General features: G+C 46.6%; 1 protein-coding gene across 1 annotated transcript in view; it reads left to right on the top strand.

Moving 5' to 3' along the window:
• Nucleotides 1-14,457, top strand: part of Asic2 (acid sensing ion channel subunit 2) — a 1,263,387-nt gene that overhangs the window by 724,744 nt on the left and 524,186 nt on the right. The gene's annotated exons all lie outside the window — the stretch shown is intronic.

The following is a 14,457-nucleotide window of genomic DNA, read 5'->3' as shown; positions in this document are numbered from 1 at the left end:
AGAGCCCCAGGCTACTTTGCCAGTGCCACTTGAAAAGTAGATGCAAATCCTAGACCCACACTCCCCAAGAAAATTGCAGAGAAAGCATCATTCTGGGATTGCAACCCTTCGTTTTGGAGTCCTCATATCTCCATGACATGAGTTGTCACCCCTACATGATAGATGAAGAAATGGGTGAACACTATGATGGATGGGCCACAGCCAGTTGGTAGCCACGCCAGGATTCAACTCACAGTTTAACCACCTTGTGCCGAGCTCAGTTTCTTTGTCTGTCATGTGGGAGCATTTTGTGACGGGGAGCTGGGTTCCGCAGGCACAGCTCGAGGAGCCTGCTGCAGAGCATGGACTCATCCCTGCTACCCCACTGTTGGTACCGGGGCTGCCAGAAGGCCCTCTTTGGACAAGAGACCTGGGCTTCACGACAAACACGACGTGATCAAAGTAACTGGGAATATGAGTAGTGAAGAGAGAAGTCTAGAAGGGAGGCAGGATCTCAATCCTGAAGTATCCAAAGAGCTGCCACAGAATATGCAGGTCAGATGAGCCTGGCCCTTTCCTGGAAGACCAAATTAGGGCAGGTGGGAAATTTTAAAAGTATGCCATTTATGCTCCGCCTAAAGTATAGGTTTCTAACAAGCAAATGTCCTATACCTGGGCTTTTACCTGCTTGCCCTTTCCCTTACTTAGCCTTGCAAGGGGACTGTGGCAAAGATACTTTGGGGAGTATGGAACATCAGACAGGAAGTTTCTAGTTTGTAGCCTCTGGCTTCCAAGAGACAAATTGTCCATCAGTCACTGGGAAGGATGAGACCTTTGGGGCAGCAGCTCCAAGCCACTAGAGCTTGCCCTCACAGAATAATTTGACTTCCTCCAGGGTCCAAATAAGTACGTCAATGAAAGTAATTGCATATGTTCCTAATGGCACAATTAAAGAAACTCATTGGCAAGCAGTGTTCAGCAGAAATCCATTTTTAGAGTTCTTTTCCTTTTTTATTAGCCGCTCTCCCATAGAAAATAGTGTATGCATGCAGTAAATCAGAAGCCAATATATGGAATGTTTCCTAGGAGCCAAGGATGCAGAAAAGATGGAAATGAGTCTCAGGCAGGGACAACAGTGGGGCCTGAGGCAGAGATATGTAAATCCTCTTGATAAGTGACCCTGGGGCCTGGGCACCTAACATTGTGTGAGACCCCGGGGGACAAATTTTGAAATGAATTGCTCCATCCTCCATTATCTGTGTGTTTGTTCCAGCCTGGATCATCTTTGTTGTTCACAGAGAGAGATCTATTCTGGATGCTTGATGCCTGTGAGGTTGTGGGAATTGCAAATGGGAGATGCAAAGAATTAGACGCAGCAGAATTAGAACCACCGTGTAGGGTGGGGTTGGCAGGAGAGGTCTGGAGGAACGGAAGGTAGTGTGTCTGCGCAGCTCTGCAGAGAAGGAAGAGGGGTGGAGGGGAGGGGCTAAGGGCAATGGGAAAGACCGCCTCCAGGAGACTAAGCAAGTAAGGACCCCTCGAATGGAATTTCTGAGAGATCCTGGACCCAGGTGGACCTGTCAGTTGGCCAGGTGTCAGAAGATCAATATCTAAAACAGGATCAAGGCCAGCAAACACACTGGGAACAGAAGTCTGACCTTCCTTGGGGAACTTTCCAGATGATTTCAGATTCAGATTTTTTTCCTAAGAAAATAGTACAGCATAAGCACAAAGGATCTTCCTTCCTTCCAGATTATGTAGGCTGGAAACTGTCTGACCATGTGTGAAGTGCTGACTTAGAAGTCACAAGGCATCCCATGAAGTATCATGTGGCCATTAATTATTATAACTCACAAGACTATACAATAAAGTGGGGAAATTTTCCCAATGTTCCCAAGGGTTGCTAAAGCTTTAGTTTTATTTTATCTCACAAAAGTCCAGATAATAGCATTTTGGTTTTGCCCATCATACAAACTCTGTGGCAAGTAACCAACTCTGCCACACAGTGTGAAAGTAGCCACAGACAGTAAACAAATTAATGTGTGTCAATGTATTCCAGTGAAGCTCTATTTATAAAAACAAGCAGAGTGGTTTAAGTGACAAAAGCAAGACACAAATTTGTATACTCACTGGGTGTGGTGGCACATTTGGGTGCCAGCACTCAGGAGGCAGAAGTAGGAGGATCACCATGAGTTCAAGGCCAGCTTAAGACTATGTAATGAATCCCAGGTCAGCCTGGGCTAGAGCGAGACCCTGCCTTGGGATAAAAAAACAAGGTATGCTCATTGTGATTGCAGTGTTAGATGAAAGTAAATGTTCCAGAAGGCAATGTTCAAATGAGAAGTAGAAGTTGATGTGGGACAGCAGAATCACGATAGGCTTGTACAGTGGTTTTACTGTGAAATGTTCCTCATAGGCTCATGTATTTGAATACTTAGCCCAAGATGGTGGCGCTCTTTGGGAGGGTTGTGAAACATTTAGGAGGTAAAACCTTACTGGAAGACGTAGGCCTCTGGAAGTCGGCCTGCAGGACTTGTGGCCCTGACCTCTTGTGGGTCGTCCTCTTTTTCCTACATGCCAGTCATCAGCTCTGCCCCTCCTCCAGCCTGCAATGCTTTCCCTGCCTGCCATAAGGGACTCTACCCTCTGGTAAGCCAAACTCAACTCTTTCCTTCCTTAAATTGCTCCTGCTCATTTTGTCCTAGCAACAAGAAAGTAACTAACACAACGTGTTTTCATATTTCAACGGAAAGCTAAGACTGTGAATCTGAGTACTTGGGACTGACCCAGGCTCTTCAAGAGCTGGGCATGGGCAGGGTGGATTGCCATGGCCTAAACATGGGGCAGGACGGGGACAATCTCAGTGAATGCTTGGTTCATGAGTGGACACTCAGGAAGGTCAGCCTTCACAGTTCTTTCAATTACTTTCCTTGCCACTATGACCTGACAAAGAGCAAGTTAAGGGAGGGAAGATTTATTTTGGCTTACAACGTGAAGATATGGCTCATCACCGTGGGGAAGGCATTGGCAGGAACGTGAGGCCACTTGCTCACATCTGGGTGGTTCAGGAGGCAGAGAGATGAATGCTAGTTCTCTCTAGCTTGTTCTTTTTCTTCATTTCTCCTCCTCCTCCTCCTCCTCCCTCTTCTTCTTTTCAGAGTAGGGTCTCAGTCTAGCTCAGGCTGACCTGGAATTCACCATGTAATCTCAGGGTGGCCTCGAACTCACGGGGATCCTCCTACCTCTGCCTCCCGAGTGCTGGGATTAAAGGCGTGCGCCACCACACCTGGCTCTTCTTCATATTTTTTTTATTCAGTCCAGGCTCCCAGCCCATGAGAAGGTGCTGCCCACATTCAGGGAGGGTCTCCCTCCTCACCTACCCCTCTCACAACCACACCTAGTGGTGTCTCCCAGGCGAACCTAAAACCAGCCAAGGTGACAATGAATGTGAACCATTACACCAGTGCTTTGTCAGTCAGGCTGAAGCTTGACCCAGCAACCCATTTCTGTAAGTAGAGCAAATCTAGGGTCTGCCGGAGTCTGTGTCTAAGACATTGTCCCTTTTAGCTGAGGAGGCTGCCTAGGGCTAGGATTTGACATTCTGGGGACTGAGCAGTAGGCAACCACAGCAACTCTAGTATCCCAGGCCAATGAGTTGACTCAGGTGGAAGTTGGGGTCATGAACTCCACCATGTCATGGAGATGGCAGAGTCAGAAGGCGGAAGGGGCAGTGCATTAGGAGTGACGTTTCTCTTTGGGTCACGGGCTTTGGGGTCAGGCAAACCTAAGCTGGACTCCCAGCTCCTCAGCTGACCAATGACATATCTTTGGGCATATCTTTTTACTTCTTTGAGCCTTCAGCTCACATGTTTGTGTGATGATGATAGTAATCCCCACCCCACAGTCTTGTCATTAGAATTTGACACAATCACTCATCTAGGCTCTTCACAAAATATCTGAACCAGCGGAAGTCCTTGGTGGTAGTGGCTTTCAGTTAGAGAAAGGCAGGCCCAGAGGTTAAAGAGTGAGCAGTATTAAACAAAGATGTCCATGCCCAAATGATTAGCCAAGATGACTCCTTGAACCATCTTTTTTAAAAAAAATTTTGTATTTATTTATTTGAGAGTGACAGACACAGAGAGAAAGACAGATAGAGGGAGAGAGAGAGAATGGGCGCGCCAGGGCTTCCAGCCTCTGCAAACGAACTCCAGACGCGTGCGCCCCCTTGTGCATCTGGCTAACGTGGGACCTGGGGAACCGAGCCTCGAACCGGGGTCCTTAGGCTTCACAGGCAAGCGCTTAACCGCTAAGCCATCTCTCCAGCCCTGAACCATCTTTTTTATAAACATTTAGTATATCAGGATAATGCATAGTCTCTTCTTGAACACTGGAAGGTAGAGAGTTTATAGGCAGAAGATTGATGATACAGTGGTCCAAGGGACCATTTTAATCAGGTAGAGTTTGAGGGTATAACAAGGCAGGTCAGATCACGTGGAGTTGCTGCCTTGGTTAATCCACAGTGAAGAACGTTAGGGAGTAGCATCTGATCCCAGGAGATCCCATTCAGAAAGGCCAACTTAATCCCAGTGACACTGTCATGGGAACAGAACATATCTCCAAAGCTGAGAAAGATCAAGGCTGTAGGAATCCTCACTCAGGACACTACTTGTGAGGAGGGCTGGCTGCCCACAGCATCTTCTTACTGAGGGCAGGTGGGGATGGCCTTAGCTTAGAGTGAGATGGGAGTAGATAATTGCATTCTTCCCTCGGGATTGCAGAAACAATCATGGGCGTCCCTCATTCACTTTATGTGAGGCTTCCATGGTGAGGCCTTCCTGAGGCTTTGTCCATTCAAAGTCAGGTAGACTCTGATGAACAACCACTTTTAGGAATGCAGTCTTAACCTTTTAGAACTCTGTGATTGGACTAAAGATCAAACCACAGCCACCTGGGTCTGCTCTGAGCTGAGAAGTAAAAAAAAAAAAAAGGGGGGGAAAGTATATCAGTAAAAATTTTCATGCTGATAATTTATTCAAATGGTGATATTTTAGATATATCAAATGGAATAAGATACCATTAAAGTTGATTTCACCTGCCTCTAATCTATTTTAGTGTGGCTACTCAAAAATTTTAAATGACCTCTGTGGCTTATGTTATGTTTCTTTTGGCCAGTGCTGATGTAGGGGCCAGGATATTTCTATAAAGGAATCACCACCTGGCCCAAAGGGATGTCTTTAAATGGGGGCATGTTCCAGAGTATAGCTTTTGAAGATAGTGGTCTTTCTGCATACCTCCAGTTGAGACACATAGATACTTTGTGACTCTTTTTGCTTACAGAGATCATCAGCCCTGCTATATTAGTTTCTTATTGGTGCTGTAAAAAAGTTATCATAAGCTTAATGACTTACAGTAACACAAATCCACTCCTCTTAGTGGTCAGAAGCCTGAAATCAGATTCACTGAGGAAAAGTCAAGATGGCAGAAGAGATGTCTCTGGGATCCTGAGGGAGAATGCAATTACTTATCTGCAGGCTTCTACTGGATGACTGTATTCCTTGGAGCATTTGTGAGGGTTCTACAGAAGGAGAGAGCCAATAGGATGAGTACATTTTGCAAATAGATTTATTAGATTGGCTTATACAATATGGTTGGGGTGGTCCATCGATGGCTGTCTGAGAACTGGAGAGGCTCAGGCCATGAGGCTGGGTGTCTCAGCAGTCTCAACCTGGTGGTAAGGGGTCTGGAGGATTCCTAGAGAGCTGCTGCTCATCAGTGTGTGTCTGAAGGCCAAGAAGCTGGGGTCGAATGTCAGTGAGGGATGACAGCAGCCGCAGCAGCAACAAGGGGAAAGACACACTCACTAGCAAGTCACAGAGGTGGCAAGAAAGCAGCTCTGCATTTCTGTTTCCTCTGATGTCTTTATATCTGGGCTGCCTGGCCTTGAGGAAATCTTCTTCTTTCAGTTGATGCTTCCTGGAGATGCCCTCACAGAGCAGCCCAGACTTGAACTTCTCAGGAGCTTCCTAATGCCATCAAGTTGACAATAGAGATTAACCACATCACTTGGCTTCTGGTTCCATCCTATATCCTTCTTTCTTCATCCTATATCCTTCCTTTCTATGACTTCCTGCCTTCCTCTTAGAAGGACTCCCATCTGCAAGTCTGTTGCTCTGCTGGGGAATATAGGCTCAACCCCATCACAAGAGCCTTCACACTTCATATCACACAGACAGACAGACAGACAGACACACACACACACACACACACACACACACACACAAAATCCCTTTTGTTTTATAAAATAGTTTACACAGATTGAGAGGATTAGTTTGAGACAACTTGGGGTATTATTCAGCCTACCATACCTAACTATTTCATGCCAGCCTCCAATTTATGGGTCATAAGATGAAGCATGAGTAGTCATCAAACCACAACACCAAAAGTTACAGTCCTGGAAAGAGAAGTGATCCTGATGCCAGGACCATAAAGTCCTATGACCCCAGTCCTTAAGCAGAGAGGCAGGGCTGTGGGGACTTGTGTGAGCTCGCGCAGCTCAGAAGAGTCCATGATGGTGAGGAGCCGTGCCCCCACCTGGTGTAGAGAGCCCCATTGTTTCAGGCAAGGTCTTTTTGCCTCCTTCCCTTCTTTGCAAACATAGCAATACTCTCTAACCTTGTCAGAGGACAGACCCCATTCTTATAGACCACCTTCATGTGATGATGGTCCTAACAGCCCAGATGTGTGGCTATACCAAGGGACCCATTAGGATCGGACTTGAGCAAAATTGCAATCAAAGAGGCAATGGAAAATGGAGCAAAAGCAGATGGTAGGCTTGATGGAGTCCGAACCAAGGTTTATGTCATACCAGTGTAGGTGATGCCAGGTTTATTAATAAGGGATAGTAGGAAATGGGTTGTGCTGGAGGCAGTGGGAGGCTGGGCAGATGTGTGTGGTAGTTCCCATTCAGCAGTAGTTTTTCTTCTGTGACAGGTCTTCCTTCAGTCTAAAGACTCCCTGTCCGCTCCTGCCTCTTTGTCATCTCCCCACAGTCTCCCTTTCAATTCATCTCTGTCCTTCCTAGTCACTTATTTTTAATCATGTCAGCAGATGATCCACTGTTCTCCAGGGAAGTAGAGTCAAGGAAAGAAAAACACTTCATCCTGAGGAAGGAGGGAATGTTGCTGTGGTGTGTTCCCACCATCTGTTCACTTCTTATGCTCATCAGACACGCCCAGAGCAGGTGTGTGAAGGGGAGGCTGGCAAACAGCCCTGTCAGAGCCATGAGTCTCTGATCTAGAGACCGTCAAGGCTGGGTGGCTAGAGGCTGTGGACCATGCCATAGGTTGACACTGAAGTTAGTGAGGGAGTGTGGAAACAGGCTGGAGAGCTAGGGCAGAGCTGGGTTCATATTCTAGGTCCAATGACTACTTACTGTGTGAGCTTAGGAAAGTCACTTAAATCCAAGCCTTCAGTCTCTTTGTGGAATGAACCCAAGAGTGCTCACTTTGCATGCTAGAAAATATTTCTCAAGCAGCCTAGATGTTGGCACAAAAGAAATGCAAACCTGGGGCTGAGGAGATGGCTTAACAGTTAAGACATTAGCTTACAATGCTGGCCACTTGGGTTCAATTCCTCAGTACCCACATATAGCCAGCTGCAGAAAGTGCTGTATGCATCTGGAGTTCATTTGCAATGGTAAGAGACCCTGGTGCTCCTGTTTTCTCCTCTCTCTCTCTCCCATTCTCCCTCTCTCCCTCTCTTCTTTCCTTTACAAATAAATAAATAAAAATATCTTAAAAATAAACACACACCTGATCTAAGCATCTGAGAGAGTTTGAACAATAGAAGAGATGGCATACCCAGGGTTAAGTTAGGGTTATGGTATAGAACCCAAGTGATCTTTTAGGAGCAAAATGACAAAGGGTCAAGTGGCCAGGAGGAACAGAATGGCAATGGTCTAGCTGCAAGGGAATGAAACACAGCTTTTTGCAGAGTGGGGCACACAAAGTCACACACTGGAGCATGTACAGCGCAGCGGATGAGGACACAGAGCTCTTACTGGTCAGCCCAGCATGCTAAGTCTTGGGAGCCACATGGAAAGAATCTGCATGTCATCCAGAGGACAACAGAGCCACTACTGAGTGCCCAGGAGGAGCGATGTGCTCCGGGTTGGGTTGGAGAGGTCTACTTGGGCCAAGCACCCAGTGGGTTGGAGGAAGAACTGGAGGAGCATGTAGAGAGATGAGAGTGGCAGAGAGCTGAGGGGCAAGCATGGCCATGCAAATCAAGGAAGACAGTTTCTAAAGACAAGAGAGGTCAGAGTCACCCCCTGCCAGGAGGACGGGTGCTCTGAAGTGGGCAAAACACGCATTGTGCTGGGCGGAAGTGAGGGCATCAGAAGAAATAAACTACTTTGGAAGGGTGAAACCAAGTTGCAGAGGATGATGAATGAAAAAGATACATGGGGTGGGCTGGAGAGATGGCTTAGTGGCTAAGGCATTTGCCTGCAAAGCCAAAGGACCCTGGTTCAATTCCCCAGGACCCACATAAGCCAGATGCACAAGGTGGTGCATGCGTCTGGAGTTCACAGGCCTGCTGAGTCTCATTTTCTCTCTCTCTCTCTCTAATAAATAAATAAGAATAAAATATTAGCAACAACAAAAATGATACATGGGGATATGATGGAGCTTAGGGGAGCACTTCAAGTGCATGCAGGGTACCAGAGATAAACATAGTGCTGGGGCTCAGGAGAAGTAGCACCAGGTGCAGAGGGTTTTTGTCATGATCTTGTTTTATATGGCGGGAAGCCCTGCCCAGGTTCAAGTGCCCATTGCAGTGAATCAATAGAGAAGTAGAGGTTGAAGGCAGAGAAGGGAAAGACATTCATCAAGTATTTCTCAAACACCTAGAATGTGCTCTGTACTGTTTCATGCACTGGGAGCGGAGCAAAGAACAAAAGATATGGGCTCTTCCTTTTTGTGAGTGGAATAAAATTGGGGCAGCCTCCTCACAGTGAGAAAAGATAGCATTAGGAGCGCAAGTAGACAAAGAAGAAAGGGAAAACGATAAACACAGGTTAACTTGTAGATGATAAGCCAAGCAGTTGAGTGAGTTCCTGTCTCATGAGCTCATCAAAGGAGACCCAGTGGGGAGGACAGAAAGGGGATACTTCGGCAGGGTGCTTAGAAAGACTTGAAATAACCATTATGAAGAATAAGCAAGCAGGAGAAAAGAGATGGCCATGTGGCCATGGCCACTTTCAACAGACAGAAAGAACATTAGGCTTAGCAGCCATTGAAAGTGGGAGGCCATGAAGGAACACACCCGTCACATTTGTCCTTGGCAACACAGGCATAGGAGAGGATGGAAAGGACTCCATTTGTGCCAGGCTAGAATCTGGCAGGAAAGAGCCAAGACAGATGAAGACCCAGGCAAGGAAGAGCAGGTGGCCTATGGGATGGATTAGTGAAGTCAAGGCCAGAGGGGAGAAATTAAAACCTATGTGATGGTGGACAGCTGAGACATCAACAAATAAGGCACTCGAAGAGGTCAAAGGGCAAACCGAGCAGGAGGAGGACGGAGGGCTGAGGAAGCAAGTACCCGGACAGGAGAGAAGGAGTGGGGCGTTAGGCATTGCGGGTGGGGCTCTTTTTGGTGATGGTAAATCTACAATGTGGCTTTGGGAGCCAGGAGGAGACTATGAGACGGTTTTGGATTTCATGACTCCTATACACTCCTTCAGGAGGATGGCTGGGTAGGGGATGGAGAGTCAGGATGGATCAGGTGCCCAAATTCACCTCTGACACAACCCAGGAGGCCTTTAAAGGATGAAAAATGAGGGAAGGATGGAGGTCAATAGGAGGGAGGCAGGAAGGAAAAGTGAGTGGTCACCTTTCCCCTTGTCCTTGGGAAAAGCCTAGCTCTTCACCTAGTCTTAAACACTGTGGCTTGCACCAGCCTCTTTCTCAACAGTAGCTTTTCCTTCCTGGCCTTCCTATTCCTATGCTCCACCACCTCATGAGCTCTGCCAAGTTCCCAGTTTACGAGAACTCCTTCTGGCCTCACAGGTTCTGTCCCTCCGGTAGCTCTACCCCACCCTCTTTTCACTCGAAGCTCCTTCCCATCCTGCTAGTCTCCATGGTAATTGTCCCCTCTTCAAAGAGCAGTTAGCCACTCTGTCTAAACCAATGTCATTGTCACAGTCTCTCTCTCTCTCTCTCTCAATCTCTCTCTCTCTTTCTCTCTGTCTTATTCTTTCCATGCTTATTGTTATTTATTTCTCCCAGTAGACATAAAACTCCATGAGACAGGAGCTGTGACATTCTGGTTTTTCTTATGTCTTCAGCTCCTAGCAGAGTGCCTTGCACAGAATAGTGGCCAGTAAATATTTATTGAATGAGTTTAAAATGGAATAGGAAGGTGGCATGGGTCTCTAAGGACCAAGATTTTCTTAGGCACACGTGGTCTAAGGGTCTATGAATGGCTGGAGGAATGAGGAGGACATGGGTCTTACTTTAGGGTCCTGAGATTACTGAGGAAGGAACGCAATATATTCCCTGTGAGAAAGAGGCCTGGCATCAAGAGAGAGCAGCCCTGCTACTTAACACAGGAAGCAGGAGGCTATCCAATGAGGAGTCCAACAATAAGTATAGAGATGTTTACCATGAACTACGGGTTCTCGAGTGCAGGATTACAAAGACTAGAAAAGGGTAACCACACACAGGGAGATTCTGGACTGAGAACTGGGAGATCAAGGCCTTCCTACGATTAAAACTCATGAGAGGAGGACCCTGACCCTCAGAAGACCTGGTCACACTATGATGATCATGATCCCAAGGACTGGAGCAACCCTGACATGGACCAGGCCAATGGCCCTAACTAGAACCATGTGGTTCTTATGAATGTGGCAGATGTCTGTCCTCTAGGAAGCATCTGAGAAGTCCCATGGCAGAGAATCATCTAGACCGCTCCTACTTCTAATCTCCCCAACTCCTAGGACCATGGCAGAGAAACTTAGAGGATGAAATTTAAAATACATATTTATTTATTTGAGAGAGAGAGAGAGAATAGGAGCTCAGAGGCCTTTATGAGTACAAATGAGCTCTGGATACATGTGCCACCTTGTGTTTTATGTGGGTACTGGGGAATTGAACCCAGGTAGCCAGGCTTTGCAAGTAAGGACATTTAACTGCTGAGTCATCTCCCCAGCACTTAGCTGGTCATTTTTAACTTCAAGCTAAACAAGGTTTTCCCAATGGAATCCAAACAAGTTCTGGCAAACAACTTCAGAAGTGGGAAATCTCAGAGAGCCAGAAAGCAAATGCAGAACATTCTACAGAACATAACCAAATCCTGTCCCTCAGTCTGTTTTGTATCCTTTTGAAAAAATTCTCTTTTCCCTTAGTGAACTTTAAAAAAAGAGCTTAAAACATGGCCTTAGAATCTGGCAGGCCACCGTGATAGAAGCCCATCCCTGTTCTTCCTAACAGTAGGGCTTTGAAATGCAAACTGGACTTGAGGTGCTCTTCTTAGGAAACCCAGGCTGTTTGATGGTTCAAGGGTAACATTCAGAAGAACTTGATTTAGCAGGAGCAGTTAGGGACATAGAGTAGAACACATGATTCTAACCCTGATTACTGCCTACCACAACCACAAACCCTGGTCGTGTGAACTGGTACAATTCTTGTCTTCTTCATGGACCTCAGTTTCCCCATTAGCAATTAATGTGGTGGGATTGGGGAAATGGCTCAGTCAGCAAAGCACTTGCCATGCAAGTGTGAAAATCTGAGTTTGGATTTCTCACATCTAGATAAAGGCTGGGTGTGGTGGCCTACAACTGTAATCCCAGGGCTGGGAAGGCTGAGGTGGGAGAATGGATGGAGGCTTCCTGGCTGGCTAGTCTGTTTGAATCAGTGAGCTATAGGTTCAGCAAGAAACCTTGTCTCATAGAGTAAGGTGGAGTTTCTGTTACTTTCTAATTGCTGGGACAAACAGCTGACCAGAAGCAGCTTATGGGAGGACAGGGTTTATTTCAGGCTTTCAGAATCCAGGGGAAGCACCACCAATGGGAGACGAAGCTGACTCACTTCCATGGATGCATAGCAGAGAGACACCTCCACAGACAGCAAACATGAACAACCAGAGCTCAAACTGCTCTTTACATACTGCACTGAGCTGCACTACAACCTCTGCTCCCAGTGAGACCTCCTCCAGAAGGCTGCTGGAGACTTAAGCAGGAAGGTTAACCTTAACCAAAAACCCCTGAGGCTGTAGGGGACGGTCGTGCATTCACATTTAAACCACCACAGGCGGAGGGCAAATGAGTAAGAGCCCAATGTAGACCTCTGGCCTCCACACGCATGTGTATACACATATACACACACATGCACACCTATACACACATATGAACATGCATATACATATGTACACCAAACACATATACACAGGTAAAATATTATTTAGAAAAAAATAACAGAAATCAAAGTGGTAAGACTTTAGAGAACTTCTCAGACTCTTCTGGATCTTATATGTTGGGAGTCTCTACATACGTGTTAAATGGCTTCCCTAGCAAAACTCTAGAGTTAATCTGGCTTTAGAAGCAACTGAATCTGGCAGTCAGCTCTCATCCCCACCACCCCCAGGACTGACTGACAGAAACTGCAGGTAGGAGATGTATAACTCTCAGAGGCTGGACAGATGACTTAGCAGTTAAGGCGCTTGCCTGTGAAGCCAAGGACCAAGCTTGGACTCCAGAAGCCAGGTAAGGCGGCCGCACAGGTGACTCATGCGCACAAAGTGGCACACATGTCTGGAGTTCCACTGAAATGGCTACAGGCCCTGGTACACTAATTCTCTCTCTCCCTCTCTCTTAAAAAAAATAAATTAAATTAAAATACAACTCTCAGATGCTTCTTCTCTACTGGTACCACCATTGGGTTGCGCTTAGACAGTCAAAACAGAAAATACTTTGTATCCAGCACCTCTCCCTTGGCAGTGGAGGCCTGGCTAGTACTACTAGAGACTGAGAACAATAGCCCATGTTTGATGCTGTATCAAAGTGAGAAGTGAAGGGATAGAAATTGAATGTGGCTTACCAAAGTGCCTTTAAGACCCTCCCCAAAAGCCTCTGGCCCCATAAGAACATTAAAACACTTTACCCACAAGGGTATCAAAGAATTCTCACCTATTTTTTTAGCCAGCATCCACCTGGGCTCCTTCTTGTATGTTTCTTGGCATCTCACAATGGGAAACGGTACCTCACACGTCCAGGGACTTCCCGTGAATGAAGCTCCATCATCCCTCCCCCTTAAGTAAGTTCTCTGCCATTGATGCCATCTGCCAGTGAGAGAGATGCTGCCCAGTTTAGCAAGCTGGCATCCCTGAATCTCAGCTTCTACCTTCTAATAAGCCAGCATGTCCCTCTCAGTCAGTAGGCACTTGGTGGAATTTTTAAGCAGTATAGGAAAAGCTTCAGAATTACAAAGTCATTGAAGTTTGGACCCTGCCTGGCTGATCATACCCATATCAGGCCACCTTTCTGGGCACACGGAAAGACACCCTCAGTCTGCATTACTTCACACATCCTGGGATGCCTGCAGCAATAGCTCACCTCCATACCTTCCTCTGACTGGAGGGGCCTTTCTGGCCTTTGCCTTGGCTGCCTGAACTCATCCATGAGACAAATTATAACTTCCACCAGGAAGCACTTTCTGATCTCCTGGCATTAGGGATTCCATGAGCCTGGGCGTTCTATTGCTGGTCTGTCTCTTCCTCTCAAGTGTAAGCTACTTGAGGACAGGGACGTGGTTGGGTTTATCTGGGAACTCAGGATCTAATATGCAGGGAAAACATGATAGGGCTCTTGGGAACGAAAGAATGTAGTCCCACACCCTCTTAAACCAGCCACTTTTAGAAAACATATTTTGGGCTGAAGAGATGGCTTAGCAGTTAAGCGCTTGCCTGTGAAGCCTAAGGACCCCGGTTTGAGGCTCGGTTCCCCAGGACCCACGTTAGCCAGATGCAAAAGGGGGTACATGCGTCTAGAGTTCATTTGCAGTGGCTGGAGGCCCTGGTGTGTCTATTCAATCTCTCTCTCTCCCTCTTTCTCTGTCTGTCACTTTCAAATAAATAAATAAACATAAAAAAACAAAACAATTAAAAAACATATTTTATTTATTTACTTGAGAGAGAGAGAGAGGAAAAGGCAGATAGAGAGAAAGAGAATGGGCATGCCAGGGCCTATAGCCACTGCAAACAAACTCCAGACACATGCACCCTCTTGTACATCTGCCTTACATGGGTCCTGGGGAATCGAACTGGGGTCCTTAGGCTTTGCAGGCAAGTGCTCTAACTGCTAAGCCATTTCCCCAACCCCAAACGAGCCAGTTTTTAAAATACACATTGCAGAAAGTTAAGGTTGAAAGGAATTGGAGAAACATGTTAGCTCCTTGATTGAACATGATAACATTAGGGTTCAGT

The sequence above is a fragment of the Jaculus jaculus genome, chromosome 9 (assembly GCF_020740685.1).
Source record: "Jaculus jaculus isolate mJacJac1 chromosome 9, mJacJac1.mat.Y.cur, whole genome shotgun sequence".
Taxonomy (NCBI): domain Eukaryota; kingdom Metazoa; phylum Chordata; class Mammalia; order Rodentia; family Dipodidae; genus Jaculus; species Jaculus jaculus.
The sequence above is the reverse complement of the archived record's forward strand: the minus strand, read 5'-3'. Positions and strand labels throughout refer to the sequence as shown.